Source organism: Durio zibethinus, chromosome 16 (assembly GCF_047325235.1).
Source record: "Durio zibethinus cultivar Kanyao isolate XHJ-2024 chromosome 16, ASM4732523v1, whole genome shotgun sequence".
NCBI lineage: Eukaryota > Viridiplantae > Streptophyta > Magnoliopsida > Malvales > Malvaceae > Durio > Durio zibethinus.
The window spans coordinates 17,060,835-17,086,844 of record NC_143177.1 but is presented as its reverse complement, the minus strand read 5'-3'; the positions used below and the strand labels follow the sequence as shown (position 1 = coordinate 17,086,844).

General features: G+C 40.2%; 1 non-coding gene and 2 pseudogenes across 1 annotated transcript; all 3 read right to left on the bottom strand.

Moving 5' to 3' along the window:
* Window positions 1–21,125: 21,125 nt before the first annotated feature.
* Window positions 21,126–22,962, bottom strand: LOC149514355 (25S ribosomal RNA; annotated as a pseudogene).
* A 245-nt stretch (window positions 22,963–23,207) lies between these two features.
* LOC149514354 (5.8S ribosomal RNA) lies at window positions 23,208–23,363 on the bottom strand. The gene has a single exon (XR_016328874.1). It is a non-coding gene; the product is annotated as a 5.8S ribosomal RNA (ribosomal RNA).
* A 282-nt stretch (window positions 23,364–23,645) lies between these two features.
* Window positions 23,646–25,441, bottom strand: LOC149514353 (18S ribosomal RNA; annotated as a pseudogene).
* Between the last annotated feature and the right edge of the window lie 569 nt (window positions 25,442–26,010).

Below are 26,010 nucleotides of genomic sequence, written 5' to 3'. Positions count from 1 at the left end.
AATTGACTACTATGCCCTTATACCATAATTATGAAAATTGCTTTTCTCTTATAATTATTTACTAAATAATCCTTAAAAATTATCAAAATGCCCTTTCCATTGTATGATAAGAAATTGAAATGTGGTTAAATGGACTACTATTTCGTCAAACCATAATAACGAAAATATCCCTTGTCTTATAATTATTAACTTAATAATCCCTTAAAAAATTACCAAAATGCCCTTTTTAATATATGACAAGAAATTTACATGTGGCTAAATATACTAATATGCCTTCATATCATAATTACGAAATACCCATTATTTTGTAATTATTTATTAAATAATCCTTTATGAAATTACCAAAATACCCTTTTCATTACATGATAAGAAATTGATATGTGGCCAAAGGGACTATTATTCCTTCATTACATCATTATGAAAATAACCCTTCTCTTATAGTTATTACAATATAATCCCTTATTAAAATACTAAAATACCCTTTCCATTATATGACAAGAAGTTCACATGTTACCAAATGGAACATTATGCCCTCATATCATAATTACGAAAATACTCTTTTTTATAATTATTTACTAAATAATCTTTTAGAAAATTACCAAAATCCCATTTGCATTATATGATAAGAAATTTGCATGTGACCAAAGAGACTAATATGCCCGCATATCATAATTAAGAAAATACCCTTCTTTTATAATTATTTATTAAATAACTCTCTAAAACATTACCAAAATACCCTTTCCATTACACGATAAGAAATTGACATATGAGCAAATGGAATATTATTCCCTCATTTCAAAATTGCAAAAATAACCCTTCTCTTATAATTATTACTAAAAAATCCCTTATTAAATTACCAAAATACACTTTCCATTATATGACGAGGAGTTGACATGTGGCCAAATGGATTATTACGCCCTCATACCATAATTATGAAAATACCCTTTCGCTTATAATTATTTACTAAATAATCCCCTATAAAATTACCAAAATACCTTTTTTGTTAAATATATACAATAAAAGAACCTCTTATGAAATTACAAATGGCCCATCCCATTATTTGATAAGAAAGTGACTTGTATTCAAATGTACTATTATGCTCTTATACTAGAAATATGAAATACCCGTTTATTATAATTATTTACTATATAATCCCTTATAAAATTGCAAAAATACCATTTCCATTATATGATTAAAAGTTTACATGTTGCCAAATTAACTTTTATGCCCTTATATCATAATTACAAAAATATCCCTTCTCATATAATTATTTTCTAAATAATCCCGTATGAAATTACTAAAATACTTTTTCCACCATATGATAAAAATTTGACTTATGGTCAAATGGACTATTATTGCCTCATAACATAGTCATGAAAATACCCTTTCTTTTGTAATTATTACTGAATAATCCCTTCTTAAATTAACAAATTTTCTTTTCTGTTATATCATAAGAATTTGACATGTGGCCAAACGAATTATTATTCCTTCATATCAAAATACCCCTTCTCATATAGTTATTTACTAAATAATCTCCTATGAAATTACCAAAATACTCTTTTCATTATATGATATATATTGAAAGAATCCATTATGAAATTATAAAATTACCTATCTCATTGTTTGATGAGAAACTGGCATGTGTCCAAAGGTACTATTACACCTTTATATCATAATTAAGAAAATATACCAGCTCTTATAACTATTTACTGAATAATTCCTTAAGAAATTACCAAAATGCCTTTTTCATTATATGATAAGAAATTGACATAAGGCTAAATTGACTATTATGCCCTCAAGAAATCACTTTTTTTATAATTATTTACTAAATAATCTCTCATGAAATCACTAAAATGCCCTATGTATTATATGATAAGAAATTGAAATGTGGTCAAACTGACTATTGTGCCTGAATACCATAATTACGAAAATAACCCTTCTCTTATAATTATTAACTAAATAATTCCCTAGGAAATTATTAAAATGTCTTTTCCATTATATGATAAGGAATTTATATGTAGCGAAATTGACTAACATGGCATCATATCATAATTACGAAAACATCTCATCCCTTGTAATTATTTACTAAATAATCACTTATGAAATTACAAAAATATCCTTTTCCATTACGTGATAAGAAATTGACATGTGACCAAGTGGACTATTACTCTTTCATTCCATAATTTCAAAAATAACCCACTTTTATAATTATTACCAAATAATCCCTTATTAAATTACCAAAATAACTTTTCCATTATATGATAAGAAATTGACATGTGGCCAAATGGACTATTATTCTCTCGTATCAAAATACCCCTTGTCTTATAATTATTTAGTAAATAATTTACTATGAAAATCCCAAAATGCTCTTTCCATTATACGATAATAAATTAACATGAGGTCAAATGGACTATTATGCCCCTATACCATAATTACGAAAATACCTTTCTCTTATGATTATTAACTAAATAATCCCTTAGGAAATTACCAAAATGCTCTTTCCAATATATGATAAAAAATTTACATGTGGCCAAATTGACTAATAAGCCAACATATAATAATTACAAAAATACATCTTCTCTCATAATTATTTACTCAATAATCTACTATGAACATATAAAAATACCCTTTTCCACTACATGATAAGAAATTGACATGTGGTCAAATAGACTACTATTCCCTCATTCCATAATTATGAAAGTAACCCATCTCTTATAATTATAACTAAATAATCCCCTATTAAATTACCAAAATACCTTTTTCATTATATGATAAGAAGTTGACATATTGTCAAATGGACTATTATGCCTTTATACCATAAATACGAAAATACTCATTCCCTTATAATTATTTGCTAAAAAAACCACTATAAAATTACCAAAATACCTTTTTCATTATATGATAAGAAGTTGACATATTGTCAAATGGACTATTATGCCTTCATACCATAAATACGAAAATACTCATTCCCTTATAATTATTTGCTAAAAAAACCACTATAAAATTACCAAAATATTCTTTCCATTAATGATGTATATTAAAAGAATCCCTTACGAAATTACAAAGCTACCCATCGCATTATTTGATGAAAAAGTGCCAAGTGTCCAAATGAACTATTATACCCTTATATAAAAATACAAAAATACCACTTCTCTTATCATTATTTACTAAATAATACACTAAAAATTATGAAAATTCCCTTTCCATTATATGATAAGAAATTGAAATGTGGCCAAATTGACTATTATACACTCATATTACGAAAATACCACTTTTCTTATAATTGTGTACCAAATAATCTCCTCAGTAGTTACCAAATTACCCTTTTCATTATATGATAAGAAATTGACATGTAGCTAAATGGATTATTGTGCTTTTATATCATAATTAATAAAATACCCCTTTTTTTATACTTATTTACTAAATAATCCCTTAAAAATTATCAAAATGCCCTTCTCATTATATGATAAAAAGTTGGCTTGTGGCCAAATAAACTACTATGCTCTCATACCATAATTACAAAAATACCCCTTCTTTTATAACTATATTTTAAATAATCTCTCAAGAAATTACTAAAGCACCATTTCTATTATATAATAAGAAATTGACATATGGCCCATTAGATTATTATGCCCCCATACCATAATTATGAAAATATCACTTTTTTGATAATTATTAAATAAATAATCCCTAGAAAATTATCAAAATGCCCTTTCCATTATATGATAAGAAATTCACAAGTGGCCAAAATGATAATATGCCTTCATATCATAATTATGAAAATAATCATTCTCTTATAATTATTACTAAATAATCCATTATTAAATTAACAAAATACATTTTCCATTATATGATAAGAAATTAACATATGGCCAAATGAACTATTATGCCCTCATACCATAATTATGAAAATGCCCCTTCTCTTATAAATATTTTCTAAATAATCTCTTACAAAATTACCAAAGTGCCCTTTGCATTATATGATAAGAAATTTTCATGCAGCCATGTTGTCTAATATGCCCTTACATAATAATTATGAATTACCCCTTCTTTTATAATTATTTACTAAATAATTCACTATGAAATTACCAAAATACCCTTTCCATTACATGATAAGAAATTGACATGTGGCCAAATGAACTATTATTCCCTTATTCCAAAATTATGAAAATAACCCTTCTTTTATAATTGTTACCAAATATTCCCATATTAAATTACCAAAATACCCTTTCCATTATATGATAAGAAGTTGACATGTGACCCAATGGGCTATTATGCCCTCATACTATAATTATGAAAATACCCCTTCTCTTATAATTAGTTACAAAATAATCCCCTATGAAAATACCAAAATACATTTTTTGTTAATGGTATACATTAAAAAAATCCCATACAAAATTACAAAACTACGCATCCTATTTTTTATGAGAAAAGTGACGTGTCCAAGTGTACTATTATGCATTTATACCATAATTATGAAAATATCTTTTTTTGATAATTATTTACTATATAATCCCTTATGAAATTACAAAAATACCTTTTCCATTATAATATAAGAAAATCACATGTTGCCAAAATGACTTTTATGCCTTCATATCATAATTATTAAAATACACCCTCTCTTACAATTATTTACTGAATAATCCCTTACGAAATTATTAAAATACCATTTCCATTATAGGATAAGAAATTTACATGTGATCAAATAGACTATTATTCCCTCATAACATAATTATGAAAATACCCCTTTGTTATTATTATTACTAAATAATCCTTTATTAAATTACCAATATACCTCTTCTATTATATGATAAGAAGTTGACATATGGCCAAATAGACTATTATTCCCTCATGTGAAAATACTCATTCTTTTATAATTATTTTCTAAATAATCTCTTAGTAAATTATCAAAATACACTTTCAATTATATGATATATATTAAAAAGAATCCCTTATGAAATTGCAAAACTACCCATCCCATTACTTGATGAAAAAGTGGCATGTGTCTAACTGTGCTATTTTGCCCTCATAACATAATTACAAAAATACACATTTTCTTATAATTATTAAATAAATAATCTCGCAAGAAATTACCAAAATGCCTTTATACAATAAGAAATTGATGTGAGGCCATATGGACTATTAAGCCCTCATACCATAATTATGAAAATACTCCTCTTATAATTATTTACTAAATAATCCCGCAAGAAATTACTAAAATGCCTTTTCTAATATATGATGAGAAATTGACATGTGGCCAAATGGACTATTATGCCCTCATACCATAATTACGAAAAATATAAATTCTCTTATAATTATTTACTAAATAATCCATTAAAAAATTACCAAAATGCCCTTATTATTATATGATAAGAAATTTACATGTGACCAAATTGACTAATATGCCCTCATACAATAGTTAAGAAAAAATCCCTTCTCTTATAATTATTTACTAAAAAATCCTTATAAATTTATGAAAATACCCTTTCCATTAATGATATACGTTAAAAAAATCCATAATGACATTCCAAACTGGCCATCCTATTATTTGATGAGAAAGTGTCAGGTGTCCAAATGCACTATTATGTCTTTATATTAGAATTATGAAAATACCCCTTCTTTTATAATTATTTACTAAATAATCTACTAAAAATTTAGCAAAATGCCCTTCTAATTATATGATAACAAATTGACTTGAGGTCAAATGAACTATTATGCCTTCATACTATAATTACGAAAATATCCATTCTCTTATAATTATTAACTAAATAATCCCATAATAAATTACCAAAATGCTCTTTATATTATATGATAAAAAATTTACAAGTGGCCAAAATGAACAATAGCAAAGAGGGCATTGCTAGAATGAGTAAGGGAGAATGTCACAATCCACAAGCTATTCCAGGCCTAGAGGTTTTCTCCAAGTCACATGATATTTCCAATTCTAGCAAGACAAAGTCTGATAGCCAAAAGGACAGGCCTTAAGGAGCACTAAAATTCCAAGCCATGGGAAACTAGCCTAGAATAGTAGGGTGGGCAGTGATTGAAACTCTAGAGGCTAAAAAAAGGTGTTTAAGTTTGGTAGGATTGAGCTGAGTCCAAGGGCAGGCACTAGTGTGCCATGCATGGGCACCCAGTCAAACCCAGTCGAGAGCACTGATGATTGAGGTACGGGTGCATGGTCAGGCCCAGATGCGAGCATGCCTAAACATAGACCCAAAAAGATCAAATTTGGTGGCTTCTAGAAGGCCTGCTACTCAACATGATTTCAACAAGTCAAAGATTATTTAGCAACACTAAATCCCCTAGAATCAAGGATTGTAACTTAGCTCCTAGAATTAAGGGATTGTAATGTCTAAAGTTTAAGAATGTATCTCAAGCACTAAATGTAAGAGGGACTTAGCTATAAATAGAGAGTCCTCATCCTCATTGTACATACACCAGAACCATTGAGTAATAACATCTTTACTCTTGACTTAAACTTTTTTGTTGTTCTTTTGTTAGCCTTTCTTCCAACATTTATTGTGCCTTTTGTTTTGTAGCATACTGGGTGGCCAAGCCCTATAGTCTAGAGTGTTCATGCATTGCTTCTTGTGTTAGGCTAATCTGGGTGCAAATGAGTCCATTCCCATGTCTTAAAGCTACATGAGCCTTGAGCTTAAGTCTCAGCCCGTGATAAGTGGTATCAGAGCTTGGTTTGGGATAACCTTTAGAGTAGGTGGCAGAACTAGATACCAAAAGGTATTAACCTAGATCAGACCAAATGTGGTGACCAAAGCCTTGGTTTGAAGTGTGCAATAGATCCCTACTCATGACAAGAGGAGCCAGAGTTGTTGTGAGAGCCAGAGTTGACATAGGGAGCTAGAGTTGGCATCGGTGCAAGTTAAAAGACTTGCATGTAGGTATCCTAGTGTAGTGTGTAGGCATTATGGTGAGTTGTACAAGCATCTTACTATGTGTATGGATATTTGACTATGGGGTGTAGGTAGTTTACTGCTTGGTGTGTGCATATTAAGTGAAATACACTTAGTGTGCTAGCGAAATACTTCTGGTGTGCTAGGTATAAACATGTTAAAGTGTAGGATAGGTGCTTAACAAGTTATTGCTATGTGCTATGGGTATGCTATTTGGGTGTGCAAATTGGTACATGACTAAGAGGCTAATGTGTTAAGCCAGGGTGTAGACTAGTGCCTAATAGTGTGTGCTATGCTAGTGTACTGTACTGACAGATTGGTGTACTCGTTGGTAGGAACCAAAAATGGATCGCTTAAGTACCTACTAGAGTTTAGGCAATCCTTTGGTTTGTGCATTTGTGATCTATTAATTTATGTGTTTTAGGTTGTGTCATGGCTAGGGAAAACTAGGTAGGGGGCTAAAGTGAGGTGTTCAAAGAGTGCCCACCTACAAATAAGTAGGGGAAGGCTTCAGCAAGATATGTGTTGACAAGCACTTGATTAACAAAGTGTGAGGAGGCCATTCTTCAAATAAAAGATCAGTTTAGGGATGTGGAGGGATCCTCGAGTAAGAAATGGATAAGCTCATACAATGTAATAAGGCATTAGAGTCCATGGTGACAATCTTGCAAGAGAAGCTAGCTAGGCTCAAGGTTGAGCATGCTGTATTATGAACTACCATAGTTGCTAGTGTGGGCTTGGGACTAAGAGTGAAGGTGCCTAAGCATTTCATTGATGGACTAAAGCCATGGGTAAACGTCGAGCTACAACAAAGAGGCATGCAAAAGTTGAGTTGGACCAAAGTTGTAGAATCAATTACTCAATTTAAGTTTACTAAATCTTCAAGGCCAAAGGGAAAAGGCCAGAGTAGGGAAAACACCGATGTTTGTTCCTCAGTAAGGAAAGGGTTGGGGGAAGCCTAGATTTTACAAGACCAATAGAACCTTCAGTAAGGGCAACATGCCCTTGAGTTGCCATTTTTGTGTTGGTCCACATCGAGTCAAGGAATGCCCATAGCTTTTAACCATCAAGTGAGGATAAAGGCTATCTAAAAGTAAGAATGGTAGGGTAAACAGCACTAGAAGGAGCCCAAGTAAGAGTAACTAGGTGCTAGCCAAGACTATCATGGGGTTGGGACTTTTGAGGAGCTTATAAAAGAAACTAGTGGTAGCAAATTGCCATAGCATGAGTCTTACAATGCAGCTAGATTCCTCACAAAAGAGTGTGTCATAGGCAACTTAAAAAAAGCACAAAAAGCATCAACAGCATGAGTGTAAGAGACCATTATGGCAAAGTGCTGAGAAACATAGATTAAGAATAGAAAAAGCCAGCAAGTACATGATCGGGTATGAGACCAAAATGTTGGAAAATAGGTTTGCAGGGTAATACTCAAAATCATTGTGCAAGGTAGGCCCATCATCCCCCAAGCAATGAGGGTATTGCTAGAATGAGTAGAGTAGAATGTCATGATTTGCAAGCTACTCTAGGCCCAGAGGTTCTCTCTTAGTTGAGTAATAGTTTAAATTCTAGTAGGATAAAGTCTGATAGCCAAGGGGACCAGCCTTAAGGCTCACTAAAGGTTCAAGTCATGGGGAAGTGGCCCAGAGTAATGGGTTAGGCAATGATCAAGACTCTAGAGGCTTAGTTAAGGTATTCAGGTTTGGTTGGATTATGCTAAACCTAGGGGTGGGCACTGGTGAGCAATACACGGCACCCAATTAGACCCAGGCAAGTACACTAATGAAAGAGATGTGGGTGTATAGTCTAGCCTAGGTGCGGGCACATTTGAACACAATCCTGGGAGGATTAGATTTAAGGCTTCTAGAAGGCCTGGTGCTTAGCATTATTTCAACCAGTCAAAGATTATGCAATAGCTCCAATCCCTTAGAATTAGGGATTGTATCTTAGCTCCTAGAATCAAGGGATTTAACTATTGTAATCTCTAGAGTTTAGGAATGTATCTCAAGCACTAATAATAAGGGGGACTTAGCTATAAATAGTGAGTCCCCTACACTCATTGTACACACACATTAAAACCATTGAGTAATAACATCCTTACTCTTACCTTAAACTTTCTATTGTCCTTTTAGCCTTTCTTTATGATGTGCCCTTTCATTTTATAGCATACCGGGTGGCCAAGCCCTGCAGTATAAAGCGTTCATGCACCATATCTTATGCTAGGTTGATCTACGATATGGAAAAATCCATTCTCATGTCCTGGAGTCATGTGAGTCTAGAGCTTGAGTCTCGACCTATGACACCTAATCCCACCTATTGCTGATCATGGTATGCATGGTGCATGGCTTGGGCCTAGGATACCCGTGCATGGTTCATAGCCTAGCATGTACGGATGGTGGTTAAAGCATGTGTCAAGACCAAAGGCTAACACATCCCAATGGTGGTTGAGGCATGTGCATATGACACAGTCTACAAGCTATTCTAGAATCAGAGGTCCTCTTTGAGTTGAGGAGTAGTTCTAGTTCTAGCAAGACAGGGTTCGACAGCTAGAGGGACCAAGCTATGAGGCCTATGTAGGCTTAGGTTGTGGGGAACTGACTCATAACAATGGTATGGGTAGTGATTGGGACTCTAGAGGCTTAAGCACAGTGTTCATGCTCAATAGAATTGGGCCAAGCCAAAGTGCGAGGGTTGGTGAGCAGTTAAATAAATTTACAAGCCATAAAAATGGTATTAGCATGGTAGAAATATGAAGATGTGCATAAGCCAGCCCACTTACTACTTGCTTATGATGTGCATGGTATGTGGCCCAAGCCTAGGATACTTACCGTGATGCATGGCCTAGCATGTGCCAAATCTAAAGGCCAACATGTCTTAATGGTGGTTGAAGCATGTACATGTGTCACAGTCTGCAAGCTGGTCCTAGCTCAAGGGCTCTCTCCAAGTCAAGGTGTAGTTCAGGTTCTAGTGAGACATGGTTTGAAAGCCAAGAGGACCAGGCCTTGAGGCTTACTGGAGGCCTAGGTCATGGCAAACTAGCCCAAAATAATGGTATAAATAGTGATCAACACTCTAAAGGCTTAGGCATAGTGTTCAGGTTTGGCAAAATTGAGCTAGGCCCAGATGCAGGAGCTGGTGAGTGATGCATAGGCACACAATTAGACGTAGGTGTGGGTGTACAATTAGACCTTAGTGTAGGTACGCCAAAACATAGTCCTAGAAGGATTAGTTTTTGTAGGCTTCCAGAAGGCCCAATATTCCAACACAATCTTTGACATGCTAGAATTATGCTGGCCACTTGAGTTTTGTAGGCTAACTTAGGCAGATGATGTTAATTCCTTATTCAAAGTGGTAAGGAATTTGGCTTAGAATTGGAGCCCCTAACACATGAACCAACATCATTTGGTGCCAATGGTGATTGAGGGACAAAAAAGTTCCTTGGGCAGGATGGTCACAGTACACATGCCACTTCAAGTGCCAACTTTTGCTAAAGAGGTGTCGAAGCCAACAACCATGCCAAAGGCCCACTTGCACCTACGGTGGTAGAGGTAAGTGTCTGTGTCACGGGCTTCAACCTTAGACTCAGAATCCATGTGACCTTAGGCTTGGAATCTCCTCTTTTATGCCTAAGTCAGCCTAAAACACAAGCGTGCGGGCACTAGAACAATAGGAAGGGTTGATTATGCAAGTTAAAGAGAAACAAGATAACAAGGCAGAATGCTGGAATATACTATATATTCACTGAAATAGAAGTGTTTGATGGTGTACAAATGAGGGTGGAGTAGCCTTCTATTTATAGTTGAGGCTTCAGCTACACTTAATGGTAATATCCATAGAATAAAGGCTAAAATCAAGGGATTACACAAATTACAATCAATCAAGATTCTAACTCTTAATTTTTAAGGTCAACCAAATCTGCCAGGAGGCTCCTACTGATCCTGTAAGCTTCTAGAAGCTTCACTTGCGTATCTAGCACCTTGGGCCCTTCTAGATGTGGTGTAGATAGCTTGATGCTAGGCCTTGGTCTCATAGGCTGGCTTGCAAGCTGGGCGGGCATTCTGGCCTCGTCTCCTAGGCCTTGTGCGTAGATACCCACCGGCACACCTGGTGTGCGGGCCTTAACCTCTGGCTCACGTGCTAGTGCACCTGATGTGCTTGGTGTGCCTTTCCAAGGTGTGACATTCTCCCCCACCAAATTATGCAATGCCCTAGTTGCATCCTCTGTATGGTATTACATGATCCTGGTCCCCAAACTACCATAAGTCCTCTGTTGGTTCCCAACTCACCTCACTATCCAAAAATCCCTTTTAGTGCACCAAGTACTCTTGTCTTGGTTGGTAGCTATTCTGTCTCACCTCCCGATCAACTATGATGCTATGGACCTTCTTCTCATATCAAGCCCTTGCTCTCAATGGCGCACGTTTTGACTCTGCCCGATCTTGGATCTCTCTCATCCTTATGGAACGGCTTGAGCATGCTCACATGGAACACCGAGTGTACCCTTGGCTTGGTGGCATGTCTAGCTTGTAGGCAACCTTGCCTACCCTCTTGACTACTCAAAAAGGTCCCTCATACTTCCAGACTAAGCCTTTGTGCAGCCCCTTGTGGCGCAGAATGGGATGCAGCTTCACCAACGCCAAGTCTCCAACCTGGAACTACACATCCCGCCTATTCTAGTCTGCCCACTTCTTCGACCTCTTTACGGCCTTGTGTAGACAGACCTTGGCCAAGTTAGTTTGCTCCTGCCATGCCTTGGCAAACTTGTATGTTGCTGGATTCGACCCTGTATAACCTGTAGCAATCGAACCGGGTGTTACTGGTTGTTGACCTATCATAACCTCAAATGGGCTCTGGTTCATTGCCTCACTCCTTTCCAAGTTGTAGGAAAACTGCTCAACATCTAGCAACTTTGGCCAGTCTCTTTATGTGGGACTCACATAGTGCTTGAGGTAGACCTCCAATAGTCCATTCACATGTTCTATCTGCCCATCGGTTTATTAATGCATGCTGGTGGAAAAGTTCAAGTCTAACCCCAACAGCTTGAACAACTCAGTCCAGAACCTGCCCGTGAAACGCTCGACCCATTCACTAACAATGGTCTTTGGCACTCCCTAGTACTTAACCATGTTCTTTAGGAACAATCGAGCTGCCTCCTCGACTGGGTACTCTTTGGTTGCTGGAATGAAGATTTCATACTTGGAAAACCTATCCACCACTACCATGATGCTTCCAAACCCCTCTGCTTTAGGTAGACTGACTATAAAGTCCAGAGAAACACTCTCCCATGGTCGCTCTGGCACTAGCAATGGCTTCAAAAGATCGCTTAGTTTCTTGAGCTCCACTTTGTCCTGTTGGCACACAAGATAAGTCTTCACATAGGCCTCCACATCTTTCTTCATGTGTGGCTAGTAGTATCGATCCTTGATCAGCACCAAGAAGTGGCTCACTCCTGGGTGTCCAGCCCACCTTGAATCATGGCACAAATAGTCTACTACCCCTGGTGTATAACAAACCATCCTGCATCCAAAAACTGCCTAGTCTTACCTTGCTGGGCATACTCCATAAGGGCCTTAGCTGTAGGATCATGGGCAAGTGTCACGGGCTCTAACCTTAGACTCAGAATCCGTATGGCCTTAGGCTTGAAATCTCCTCTTTTATGCCTAAGTCAGCCTAAAACACAAGCGTGCGGGCACTAGAACAATGGGAATGGCTAATTATGTAAGTTAAAGAGAAATAGGATAACAAGGTAGAATGCTAGAATATGCTGTGTATTCACTGAAACAGAAGTGTTTGATGGTGTACAAATAAGGGTGGAGCAGCGCTCTATTTATAGTTGAGGCTCCAGCTACACTTAATGGCAATATCCCTAGAATAAAGGCTAAAATCATGGGATTACACAAATTACAATCAATCAAAATTCTAACTCCTGATTTCTAGGGTCAACCAAATCTACTAGGAGGCTCCTGCTGATCCTGTAAGCTTTCAAAGCTTCACTTTCGTATCTAGCACCTTGGGCCCTTTTGGATGTGCTGTGGGTAGCTTGCATGCCAGACCTTGGCATCACGGGCTGGCTTACAAGCTGGGCAGGAGATCTGGCCTCATCTCCTAGGCTTTGCATGCAAATACCCACCAGCACGACTGGTCTACGGGCCTCAACCTCTGGCTTGCGTGTTGGTGCACCTGATGTGCCTGGCGCGCTCGCCCAAGGCATGACATTCTCCCTCACCTGATTACGTAACGCTCTCGTTGCATTTTTTGTATGGTACTGCCTGATCTGGTCTCCGAACTACCATAAGTCATCTGCTAGTTCCCAGCTCATCTCACTGTCTAAAAGTCCCTTCCAGTACACCAAGTACTCTTGTCTTGGTTGATAGTTCTTTCGTCTCACCTCCTGGTTAGCTATGATACTGTGGACCTCCTTCTCATATTAGCCCTTGCTCTCAATGGCGTACGCTTTGACTCTGCCCATCCTGGATCTCCCTCATCCTCATGGAACGACTTGAGCATGCTCACGTGGAACACCGAGTGTACCCTTGGCTTGGTGGCATATCCAACTTGTAGGCAACCTTGCCTACCCTCTTGACTACTCGGAAAGGTCCCTCATACTTTCGAACTAGGTCTTTGTACAGCCCCTTGTGGTGCATAATGGGATGTAGCTTCACCAACACCAAGTCTCCAACCTGGAATTACACGTCCTGCCTATTCTAGTCTGCCCACTTCTTCGATCTCTTTGTCGCCTTGTGTAGACAGACCCTGGCCAAGTCAGTTTGCTCCTGCCATGCCTTGGCAAACTTGTGTGCTGCTGGATTTGACCTTGTATAACCTGCAGCAATTGAATTGGGTGTTAGTGGTTGTTGACCTATCATAACCTTAAATGGGCTCTGGTTCGTTACCTCTCTCCTTTCCAAGTTGTAGGAAAACTACGCGACATCTAACAGCTTTGGCCAGTCCCTTTATGTGGCACTCACATAGTGCTTGAGGTAGACCTCTAATAGTCTATTCACACGTTCTGTCTGCCTATCGGTCTATGGATGCATGCTGGTGAAAAAGTTCAAGTCTAACCCTAACAGCTTGAACAACTCAATCCAGAACTTGCCTGTGAAACGCCCGTCCCGATCACTAACAATGGTCTTCGATACTCCCCAGTACTTAACCATGTTCTTCAGGAACAATCGAGCTGCCTCGTCGGCTAGGCACTTCTTAGTTGCTGGAATGAAGATTCCATACTTGGAAAACCTGCCCACCACTACCATGATGCTTCCAAACCCCTCTGCTTTAGGTAGACCAACTATAAAGTCCAGAGAAACACTCTCCTATGGTCGTTCTGGCATTGGTAATGGCTCCAAGAGATCGCCTGGTTTCTTGAGCTCCACCTTGTCCTATTGGCACACAAGACAAGTCTTCACATAGGCCTCCACATCTTCCCTCATGTGTGGCTAGTAGTATCAGTCCTTGATCAGCGCTAAGGTATAACTCACTCCTGGGTGTCCAGCCCACCTTGAATCATGGCACTTTTGCCAAACTTCCTTGCGGAGCTTCTCGTGTTGTGACAAAAATAGTCTACTGCCCTTGGTGTACAATAAACCATCCTGCATCTAAAACTGCCTAGTCTTACCTTGCTGGGCATACTCCATAAGAGCCTTGGCTATAGGATCATGTGCAAGTGTCACGGGCTCTGACCTTAAACTCAGAATTTGTATGGCCTTAGGTTTGGAATCTCCTCCTTTATGCCTAAGTCAGCCTAAAACACAAGCGTGCAGGCCCTAGTATAATGGGAAGGGCTGATTACACAAATTAAAGAGAAACAAGATAACAAGGTAGAATGCTGGAATATGCTGTGTATTCACTGAAACAAAAGTGTTTGATGGTGTACAAATGAGGGTGGAGCAATGCTCTATTTATAGTTGAGGCTCCAGCTACACTTAATGGCAATATCCCTAGAATAAAGGCTAAAATCATGGGATTACACAGATTACAATCAATCAAGATTCTAACTCCTGATTTCTAGGGTTAACCAAATCTGCCAGGAGGCTCCTGCTGATCTTGCAAGCTTCCAGAAGCTTCACTTTCATATCTAGCACTTTGGGCCCTTCTAGATGTGCTACTGGCAGCTTGCATGCCAGGCCTTGGCCTCACGGGCTGGCCTACAAGCTGGGCGGGCGATCTGGCCTTATCTCCTAGGCCATGCACGTAAATACCCACTAGCACGATTGGTCTACGAGCCTCAACCTCTGGCTTGCGTGCTGGTGCACTTGATGTGCCTGGTGTACCTACCCAAGGCATGACATTCTCCTCCATCTGATTACGCAATGCCCTCGTTGCATTTTCTGTATGGTACTACCTAATCTGGTCCCCGAACTACCATAAGTCATCTGCTAGTTCCCAGCTCGCCTCACTGTCTAGAAGTCCCTTCCAGCACACCAAGTACTCTTATCTTGGTTGATAGTTCTTTCGTCTCACCTCCTAGTCAGCTATGATGCTGTGGACCTCCTTCTCATATGAGGCCCTTACTCTCAAAGGAGCACGCTTTGACTCTGCCCGTCCTGGATCTCCCTCATCCTCATGGAATGGTTTGAGCATGCTTACATGAAACACCGCATGTACCGTCAGCTTGGGTGGCATTTCCAGCTTGTAGGCAACCTTGCCTACCCTCTTGACTACTCGAAAAAGTCCATCATACCTCTGGACTTGGCCTTTTTGCAATCCTCTATGGTGCACAATGGGATGCAGCTTCACTAACACCAAGTCTCCAACCTAGAACAGCACATCCCGCCTATTCTGGTTTGCCCACTTCTTCGACCTCTTTGTCGCCTTGTGTAGACAGACTCTGGCCAAGTCAGTTTGCTCATGCCATGCCTTAGCAAACTTGTATGCTGCTGAATTCAACCCTGTATAACCTGCAGCAATCGAACCTGGTGTTAGTGGTTGTTGCCCTATCACAACCTCAAATGGGCTCTGGTTCGTTACCTTACTGCTTTGCAAGTTGTAGGAAAACTGTGCAACATCTAGCAGCTTTGGCCAGTCCCTTTGTCTGGCACTCACATAGTGCCTGAGGTAAACCCTAATAGTCCATTCGTACGTTCTGTCTGTCCATTGGTCTACGGATGCATGCTGGTGGAAAAGTTCAAGTCTGACCCTAACAGCTTGAACAACTCAGTCTAGAACCTGCTCGTGAAATGCTCATCCCGATCACTAACAGCGGGTTCGGCACTCCCTAGTACTTAACCATGTTCTTCAGGAATAATCGAGCTGCCTTCTCGACTGGGCACTCCTTGGTTGCTAGAATGAAGATTCCATACTTGAAAAACCTATCCACCACTACCATGATGCTTTCAAACCCTTTTGCTTTAGGTAGACCGACTATAAAGTCTGGAGAAACACTCTCTCATGGTCACTCTAGCAATGGCTCTAAGAGACCACCTCGTTTCTTGGGCTCCACCATGTCTTATTGGCACACAAGACAAGTCTTCACATAGGCCTCCGCATCATCCTTCATGTGCGGCCAGTAGTACCGATCTTCGATCAGCGTCAAGATACGGCTCACTCCTGGTTGTCCAGTACACCTTGAATCATGGCACTCTTGCAAAACTTCCTTGTAGAGCTTCTTGTGCTGTGACACAAACAGTCTACTGCCTCTGGTGTACAATAAGCCATCTTGCATCCAAAACTGCCTTATCTTACCTTGCTGGGCGTACTTTATAAGAGCCTTAGCTGTAGGATCATGCACAAGTCCTTCCTTGATGCGTGGCACTAGTGACCCCTCTGGTTGGCTAATGGTAGCAAGGTTAGCCTTCTTGCTCAGGGTGTTTGCCACTAGGTTCGCCCGTCTTGACTTGTACTCCATTTGGAAATCAAATTCCATAAGAAAATCTTGCCATCTCGCCTGCTTGGGGGACAGCTTCTTCTGCATTTAGAAGTAGCTGGTTGCCACATTGTCTGTTCTAACCATGAACCTCGACCCTAACAAGTAATGGCACCAAGTGCGCAAGCAGTGCACCACTGCAAGTCATCTCCTTCTCTTGGTTTGTGTACTTGCGTTCAATCTCATTCAGCTTCCTACTCTCAAACGTGACTAGACATCCCTCCTGCATCAACACACCCCCTATGGCAAAGTCTGATAAATTTGTATGCACCTCATACAGTATGGCATGGTCTGGCAAGGCCAAGACTGGCTCCTTAGTCACAACCTACTTCAACCTGTCAAAGGCTTCCTGGCGCCCTGCGCTCCACTCCCATGCTCTCCCTTTCTTAAGCAAGTCAGTCAATGGCGTGGCTATTGCTGACTGACCTTTGATGAAGTGCCTGTAGTAGTTAATCGGCCTAAGGAATGATCTCAACTCAATGACCTTGGCTAGCGGCTGCCATTCCAGGATAGCGTGCACTTTGCCTTCATCTATGCGTATCCTGCCACCTCCCACTATGTGGCCTAGGAACGGGGTCTCCTGCTGGGCGAATGAGCACTTTTCCCTCTTGACAAATAGCTTGTGTGCCTGCAACACCTTGAACAACTGTCTCAAGTGGTCTGCATGCTCTCCCAAAGTCTGGCTGTAGATCACAATGTCATCCAAATAAACCACAATAAACCGATCAAGGAATGACTGAAGTACCTTGTTCATAAGGGTGCAGAATGTTGCTGGGGTGTTCATGAGTTCGAAAGGCATCACCAAGAACTCATACGAACCATACTGAGTGACACATGCTATCTTTGGCTCATCTCCTTCTGCGATCCTGACTTGATTGTAGCCTGACCTCAAATCTAGCTTGGTGAACCAACTTACGCTTCCAAGTTGGTCGAACAAGTCCGCAATGAGTGGGATGGGGTACTTGTTCTTGATGGTCGGCTTGTTCAAAGCTTGGTAGTCTATGCATAGATGCAACGACCCATCATACTTACACTGGAATAAAATTGGTGCACCATATAGTGCCTTCGATGGCCTGATTAAGCTAGCATCAACTAACTCTTTGAGCTGTTTCCTTAACTCTTTCAACTCTGGTGGGGACATTTGGTAAGGGGCTCTAGCTGGTGGCTTGGCCTCAGACACCAGCTTGATCTTGTGGTCAACCTCCCTCTTAGGTGGTAGCTGGCTAGGTAGCTTTGCGAGCATCACATCACTAAAGGTCTTCAGCACCTTTAGCACCTCCAAAGGTGACTCGGTCTCCTTCTCCTTTGGTTTCTCATACTTTAGGGCTGCCAAGAAGGTGTCTTCTTATCTACTTACCTTCTTGGCAAATTGAATGGCTGACACCACTCATGACCCAACTCCGGACCCTCTCCTCAATGGTACTAGGCATTGGCACCATGCATCTAAGATGCAAACATAATCGGTAAAAGGCATAAGGAGGGCATTAATCCAAACAAGGAAATCCAACCTAATCACAAACTCATAGTCGTCAAGGGGTATTACCTCTATGGTCTCCTTGCCTTTCTAGTCTCCAAGCTGCAACTCCACTCTCCGTGCTACTCTAATGGCTGGAACCTCTTTGGAGTTTATCATTTTAAAGGTACCAGTCCCTTTCTACACCTTTAGTCCGAGCTTCTAGGATCCATCACCTGAAATAAAAAGATGTGAGGCACCTGTGTTCACCAGTGTGCTCACTTTCTGACTCGCAACCATCAGATCCATAAACATCAAGCCCTTTGGCTTGTGACTCCCTCTACTCTGGACAACATTGAGCACCAACAACCCAAGCTTTGCTTTCCCTAACTCTGGCTCCTCATCAGACTCCTTGTTTACAACAGCTAGCTTGCCCTTCTACGGGTAATTGCATGCTATGTGGCTCCCTCCACATAGGTAGCATGCTAGTGGCTCTCGGTCCCCCTTTGCTTTCCACTTGCCTGCTGGTGGCTTCTTCTTGCCATCTTTGGACTCTCGATCATGGTCCTTCCTCTTGGATTGCTTCTTCCATTCCATATCATCCCTGCCCTTACCGTTGGGCTTGGAAGACTCAAACTTGTTCAGAGGCTTGAACTCTATCAAGGGCTCAGTAGTAGTCATATCTTTAGCCAAATCATGAACTCCCCTCTGTTGTAGCTCATGCTTCACCCACGACTTCAGCCTATCCATGAAAGTAAATAAGGTGTCCTTCTCACCTAGATCTAAGATCTGTAGCATCAGTTCAGAGAATTTTTGGACATACTACCTTATGTCCCCTTGCTGGCTCAGCCTGCGTAACTTTGCCCGTGCCTCATCATCAGCATAGTCTGGGTAAAATTGCTCCCTGAACTCCTTTTGAAACTTTACCCAGGTTCCAATATTGGCACTCCCATGCCTGACATCATCACACCTGTAACTCCACCACAATAAGGGTACATCAGTGAGATACATAGTAACGGTGCTTACCTTTATCACCTCGTCTTGCATGCCCATGTCCTGGAAGTACTGCTACATACCTCATAGGTAGTTATCTACTTCCTTGGCCACCCTAGTCCTCTTAAACTCCTTAGGCTTGGGGACATCCATCCCAGACTTGGACACTCCAGCAAACATGCCATTCCCAATGGCAGTCTTGCAAGCAACAAGCTCACTGGTAAGCTCCTCCATCCGCTGGTGCATGGCCTCCATGCCATCACGCAAGGTCAGCACTTCAGCCTCCAAGGCCTCATTTTTTTAGGTGATCACGTCCATGCCTTTGTTGAGAGCAGCTTGCAGCTCACCTTGGATCTCTTCCCCCATGGAGTCTAGTGATGCAATGTGAGTCTCCACTTCCCTAAGCTTCTCCCCCATGTCGCCCATGGTCACCTCCACCTTGGCCAGCCTACCATCTATGGTAGACCATATATCTCTTGAACTGGCTTTCCTACCTTTTCCATGCCTCTGTTGTTGAGCCTCTGGTTGTTGGTTAGCAACGTCGCTTTGGGATGTCATCTCCTCAATCATGATCTAACCTACACAACACAAACATGTAGAACCGAACTTGCTTTAATACCAACTGTCATAGGCTCTGATCTTAGACTCAGAATCCGTATGGCCTTAGGCTTGGAATCTCTTCCTTTATGCCTAAGTCAACCTAAAACACAAGCGTGCAGGCACTAGAACAATGGGAAGGGCTGATTACGTAAGTTAAAAAGAAACAGGATAATAAGGCAGAATGCTGGAATATGCTGTGTATTCACTGAAACAAAAGTGTTTGATGGTGTACAAATGAAAGTGGAGTAGCCCTCTATTTATAGTTGAGGCTCCAGCTACACTTAATGGAAATATCCCTATAATAAAGGCTAAAATCAAGGGATTACACAGATTACAATCAATCAAGATTCTAACTCCTGATTTCTAGGGTCAACCAAATCTGCCAGGAGGCTCCTATTGATCCTGTAAGCTTTCAGAAGCTTCACTTTCGTATCTAGCACCTTGGGCCCTTCTGGATGTGGTACGAGTAGCCTGCATGCTAGGCCTTGGTCTCACGAGCTAGCATGCAAGCTGGGTGGGCGGTCTGGCATCGTCTCCTAGGCCTTACATGTAGATACCTGCTAGTGCGCCTGGTGTGCGGGCCTCAACCTCTGGCTCGCGTGTTGGTGCTCTTGATGTGCCTTGCATCTGGTGATGATGTTTGAGGTAATATCCCACAACAAGGGGCAAATATCTACTAATAGTGTCTAAGGCAATAATGGGCTAGCATTTACCAATGATGTTGGATGCTATTTCCTGCATCAACCAAGGTCAGATGCTGTCAATGGTGCTCAAGGTAACAGTTTGTACTAGTGGCCAACATGTGCTGATGGAGTTCGAGGCAAGTGCTCGCACTATGGGCAAGCCTATCCCTTTAACAAATACCAAGGGCATTCGATTGTCATTTACTTGGATACGCAAGGGAGGGATGTTATCACCTGACTAAATTGGTTGCAATGGAGAACACCATTCATCCCCAACCCCAAAGCGTTGAGATGTAAAAAAATGAAGTCTAAAGATGTCAATCAGTGGGTGTAGGTGAAGACCATTGCAATGCTTTGTTTTAATTAAACAGTAAGATTCCCCTTGTCTGTACCAATTTTAAGTTGACTATTCATCATCTAGGAAAGGCCTCTGAGGGAGCCATTCCTAGTCCATCCCCTGATCAGCATGCAATGACCTACTCTCACTACAAGAGTAGTTCGAGTAGTGCACCAATAGCCAATAGGTTCCAGACTAGGACCTTTATGTTGAGCCCTCAAAGCCAATCCTTTTCCCTAGGTTACAAATCCATTTTACCAACTTCCCTTGCCTACATTATTCTATCTGCTAAAGGCTGTTCACTTTGGAGACCTGATGCAGTTATGAGTATGACTAGGTATAGACAGTACTCAATCCTTTTGATTTTCAAAGGTTGTCAAGGGTGCACTAGACTCCACGTGACATGTGATGCTCTTCCAACCATTAGACCCTACTTTCAGTTGAGCCATTTTTAGGATGGGCAGGTAGTTAAACAAAAAAGATAACTTTTCCTAAGGCCCCCACCAATGTATCTAGACTCCTTAACATTATTGTCAATCATTGCATCTTGGGTCAAGAATTTTAAAATGATTCCTGTTTGAATTTCACACTGGACACAATATTGGATGGGTTTTACTTGTTTCTTTGGATTGACTAACCCATGTGCAAGTTTGATTCACATGGAACCTTTCCTCTTTTTGGCCTTCAAAGCTCTCATTTGAATATTTGCTACTACCACCAAGATCTACATTGACGGTCACTCTACTTGAGTTTGCACTTTGAGTTTTGCATTGACTACCGTGCACTCCTATTCATCGAGGCTTGGCCCTTACCTCGATGGCTAACTATATGTCACGTACTTAAGTGCCGTCCATGTTTTAGGCTAGTTGATTCAGCAAGTGAGTTGTTGCACATTCCTTAGTTGATTTCGACTTCCATGACCACCATCTTACTATCTTAATCGACCAACACCCTTTATTGATTCTGGGATAGCACATAGTTGGGCATCATAACCTGACTTTTGGTTCATCCCACATCGCTAGTTTTGCTTACCAAAAATGGCCCACTTGGAGCTCTCGATTCCATGAAGCAACTTAATGAAGTAGCCACGTGGTCTACCTATTTAAAGTTTGAGAATAGGTTGAGGGCATTGCACTCCTAATGCCTCTGATTATTGACTTTACCTGATAGAACTTGCTAAGCGCTCTAGCTATCTTGATGTAAACTTTAGAGGGAACTAGCTACTAGACAATTCGATTAGACTTTTACCCCTATACCTAAGTTAGACGAATGATATGCACATCAGTATCCACTAGAGTTTTTTATGGCCTCGCCTCGCTCTGGAATAACTCACCATCTTTCAAGTCCCAATTGGCATGCTCACACTTGAACCCTTCTCAAAAGATCAAGGTCGATTGGTGGTGCACCTGCAAGGGATCCCACCAATTAGTTTCCTTCTACCTTATGGGTTTTCTAGCCCATTAAGTTGCACAAATGTCAGACTCCTTGGTCTATGTTTCAAGATGGGCTAGATAGGGATCTTGTACACCAACTCTGGCAGCATGCGAGTGTTAAGATAGCATATGTGGCATTCCATGATCATGGTGATGATGTCTTTATAGGTATATCAAAAGCCTTGGTTTGGGCCACTGCCACAATCCATATCAATCCATACCTCAAGCTGATCAGTAGACTAGCTCTTGCCATGCCACATTTGACTGGGGCACATCGTCGGCCCCTATCCACTTCCCACTTGATAATTTCAAGCACTTTTTTACTCTCTTTTGAAAGTCCTTTTGATCTTCCCCTTATGTTACTTGTTCACTATTGGTCTTTTGCCTATATTTAGCCTTTGATGGAATTTATCGCCTGATTAGAGCTATATTCCTAAACAACCTAACTCATAGATAGCACCGTCTTTGGTGTGACAAGCTCTAGGCATAATGGGGCTCTCACTCTCATCGACACCCCTTTCTAGGGCACTTGGGCTTGGTCGACCAAAAAGGATGATTCTCTAGACTACAATTCAGACATTAGGGGCACCAAATTTTCATGCTGGGCTTTTCTCGATTCCCTCACTATTACTAGAGGAATCTTGGTAAGTTTCTTTTCCTCTACTTATTGATATACTTAAACTTAGTGAGTAATCCCACCTAACCTAGAGTCATGATACAAGTATCGACTAAGTGATGTAGGGGGTTTAAATGGACAATGAGCGAGCATCACTAGAGACGAGGCATGCCAAGTGCTTTACCACTGATGGTCACGACGCTATCATTATTGGGGACCACTTTTGGGCCAACCATGACCAATGAGATTTGGGGAGGCCATTTTTCTCCCTCATCACCTAGAGCTCGATGGGTGGGGGGTTAGAGGGGAAAATGATGCATGACACCTAGGTATGCTTGCCCTCAGCCTAATGGCTTTGGGTGTAACTTGCATTCAAAGACTTGATGGTTCGTTGGATTCTGTAATTCACACTAAGTATCAAATTTCACTACATTCTTCATCAATGCAAGAGCTGAGAGATCCATTGTTGAAAGTCATTTTGGTTTTTCACAACAAAAAGAATCATAGTGTTACCCGCACATGCATCACTAATGGGATGGTAATGGTACATGCACTTTTTTTCATTTCAGTTCCTTGGCGCGATTCATGCTAGGGGTTTGCTATTAGGCTATGGCCGATGATACCGATTGTTTCACTTGCCAAGGTGGTGATGAAACAAAGTGACCATTGTGCATACTTGGGGCCAAAAAGGGCTCAAGACATGGAGGCACCCTCACGCCCTAGGTGTTTCATTAATGCCTTCATAGGCCATTCATTAAGTGGGTCCTTTCATAAATTCACCTATGGAAACCTTGTTATGACTACTCATTCCACTAAATGATAAGGTTTAGTAGACTTCTCATGATGTCGAGGGTAGCAAACTATCTACATCGCTACGATTCAAACACTTTATTGGCCCATTCAATCGGTAGGAGCAATGGGTGGTGTGTACACAAGGTAAGGACATAGTCAACATGAGCTGATGACTCATGCTTACTAGGAATTCCTCATTAAAGACCAACAATTGCAATGATCTATACCCATCATGATGAAATTTCAAATATTACTTAAGCCTATCAGCTAAGGCTATAACCTCATTGAATACATAAATGTAGCATGCGTGCAACCTAAAACATTTAAGGGCATCACAGACCTATTATTGCCTCAAACTTCCTTCTCCTAAGTAGCCATATTCCCTCCAAGAAGCTAGCCATAAAGGATCACCTACACTAGCAAGTTAGTAGGCTAAGGTCTTGTTCGTTAATGAAATTAACTAGACAAATCGCTTCACCAACAAAAAATGGCCATGCACCACCACTTATAGAATAAAAAAAAAGCTCTTAGTCTCTCAATCCTTACTGTATCTGGACTTGGTAAGTTTCCCCATGTTGAGTCAAATTAAGCCATAGGTTCCACTCTTGGTGGTGCCCTTTTGTCAATTCCTTTAAGTTTTAGCCTTGTAACCATACTCCCTCTGGAACAACCCAAAGACTTTGATTTCTCATAAGGTGTCAATAGAGTCCTAAAAGTAACACTACCGATCCCTAGTTAGCATTATTTATGGTTGAGAGTAGAATGGTATCTAATCATCTTTATGCTTTATTCATGATTAAAGAAAATATCATTGGCAAATGCTTTCACAATTGTTCATCTTTCATAAATCCAAGAAATTTACCTTTGACTATGAAATATGAATCCTTGATTGTTTTTCTTACTCATTACTCTGATCTGAAGGCACCGTAATAGGACCAAAATCCTATGATGTTATCCCATGCTAATGTATACAAGTGTAGACCTACTTTAAGCACACTAATTTCTTTAAAGTAATGACACTAGAGAAATCACCCAATCAATTAAGGCCAAGAGCACATCACCAGCAGTAGGGATGAGTAGACTAATGCTCATGATGAGGTAGACCTGATGACCTAACCCTAGTTCCAACTAAGAGTTTTTTTAACTACAACAACTTAAATATATGCTATTGGAGCTAGACTTACCACAACTATTGGCACTAGAATTGCCTTTCAATGGATCCTCTTTAAGGGATTTAGATTGTACTCATTCCAATTACCAGACTTATAGAGCCTAGTGTTGTTATTTATTATCACTACCTCCCTCTGTTAGGATTGGGTAATTTGCACACCTACTACCTTCCTTTGATGTGGTAGTCATTTCTCAAGCTCCCTCTTTAGAAAAAAACCCTAATTCTCTATCACCCATCACCACCAGAGTAGGCCATATCCGAGCATCGAAAATTGATAGGGCAAAAATTTGAATGATGCATTGCCAACACAAAGGCCATGTGATTCGTCAAGTTATCATGAATCATCAGAGCAACAAGCAAAGCCTACATTGACCTTTTATCTAATAATACATCCCTTTTAGAAGTTAGGATTTGTTTCATGTATTAGCTTTAGAATTACTATGGTTATCCGAGTAATAGATACCATCAAACAAACTATAACTGAGTTAATAAGCCATTCGTAGTTTCATAGTCTAAATTAGTTCATACTTACACATGCATGGCTTAATCTTTGGGACAAGCATATGACTACTGGCAAGATCAACTAGGCAGCATTCCTTTAGGATACTAGCACTACATGGGCCTCAATGCACTAACTGAGCAACGAAGAGAGCCAACATGGAGTAAAGGCATCATACATGTCAAACACATAACATGCATAGCATCGGATGAACAAGGGCTGAGAGCCTGCCCTCACAAAATGTTCTACATCTAAGAGTACAATTGAACATAAGTGCACTAGTGTGGCCATAGCGGTTTGGTTGGCACATTTGGGATACGAGGCATGATTAAGGTTTGACTCATAACCTTAAAGGACATAAGATGAATGAGAGATGGGAAGACATCCGGTTTCCATCAATTTAGGTATGCAACACAAGATCTTGATTGTGCCCCCAATGTATGATGACCACATAGAGGGTTTGAAAAGGATAATGGGTCAACAGTTCAATGCATCGAGCATGGAGCCTGTCAACACACATAACCATATTACCACTCATATGCCCATTACGCACAAGTGGCAACATCCATGCACACTGATTCACAACCCACCCTATCAATTACTTGATGAGCAAGTGAAGGAAATGATGTATGAGGCCATGCCATAATCATTTGGCATGAG